Source organism: Nanorana parkeri, unplaced genomic scaffold (genome assembly GCF_000935625.1).
Source record: "Nanorana parkeri isolate BGI_ZX_2015 unplaced genomic scaffold, ASM93562v1 scaffold241, whole genome shotgun sequence".
NCBI classification, from domain to species: domain Eukaryota; kingdom Metazoa; phylum Chordata; class Amphibia; order Anura; family Dicroglossidae; genus Nanorana; species Nanorana parkeri.
The window spans coordinates 1,330,915-1,332,299 of NW_017306509.1; positions in this window are offsets into that span (position 1 = coordinate 1,330,915).

A 1,385-nucleotide genomic window follows, 5' to 3' on the forward strand; every position below is an offset into this window, starting at 1 on the left:
TATAATATATATTATATATATAATATATATATATGTGTGTGTGTGTGTATATATAGTGGTATTGTGTGACAATCAAAAACTGTGTGTAAGTGTACCTAGAAGAATTGATGCTGTTTTTAAAGGCAAAGGGTTGTCACACTGAATAATAATTTGATTTGGATTTTTCTTCTGTTCATTTACTTTCCGTTAATTGATAAAAAATTGATCATTGATTAATTGATACAAAATGAACACTTTTATTTCTCAAAGCATTCTTATTATACAGCTTGTTTTAACAACTGCCTAAAACTTTTGCACAGTACTGTGTACACATATGTATACTGTATATTATTTTCTATATTATTTTTTTTTCACAAATGTTAGCTTTACTTACATAAAAACATAATTCCGAGTACTTGCATAACGTCTGACCTCCACCCGGTTTTGGATCTAGCCATGTCCTTTGGGCAGAGATAAGGCAGTGATGCATGTGCGCTCTTAGCACAGGTATATTGGGTGGGGACCGTACCTTATTTTGTCACGGGAAATACAGGGGTTTTGTCCATGACTGCCTGTGTGCACACTTTCCAGCGTCATTCAATTCAGGAGTGCGGTGTAGGTATTGGAGTGGCATTTCTGTGGGGCACGACACCAGGAAGAAGGTATGTATTGCAGTAAAAACATTTTTTTTTTTTTACGGAAGTTAGGGAAATTAAAAATGGTTTTACTTTAAAACAGTTCACTTCCTGTTATGTGATGGTGCCAAGGCACTCCTGTGCCTACAGCCTCATAGCTGTATATCTGCAGTGTCAGATCTAAGGCACTGCTACCTCTGGAGTGAGATTTGGTGCTGTCACTATTGTGCTGCTCACTGTTATACTGGCTGGAGGCCCTGACATAAAGCAAAGCCCTACCTCTACCAAGACAGCCACCTCCATATAGAGAGACAGTGCAAAACAATACAGTAAGTCAGTAATGGGGACACATGCGCTGCAGGGAGACCATAAGCAATACTGGCAACTAGTCCTTTGCCTTGCTGGCCTTTTTTATTGGCACAGCTTCCAGAGTTCAGTTCCTCCTGGACACACTCCTCACCTAAACTGTAAACTAACCCATAAATTAACCCCGTAATCTAATGCTGAAACTTTTTAAGTGGACTCTGTAAATATAGAAATCTGGGTGCAGCCCGTAATAGCTTTGGGGTCTCTCCTGATTTCTGCCATCACTACTTAGTAAAGTTGACAGCTGCCGACTTTGCATTTTTAAAAGCAAGTGAGCAGTGTTCGTTTACTTTTTTTAAAACTTTTTTTACTTTTTACTGTTTTTTTTTCTGATGCATTCCCATTACATTTCCAAAAACAACGTAGCTGCTTCTCTATCCAGAAATGCAATTTATTTCTGTTTGG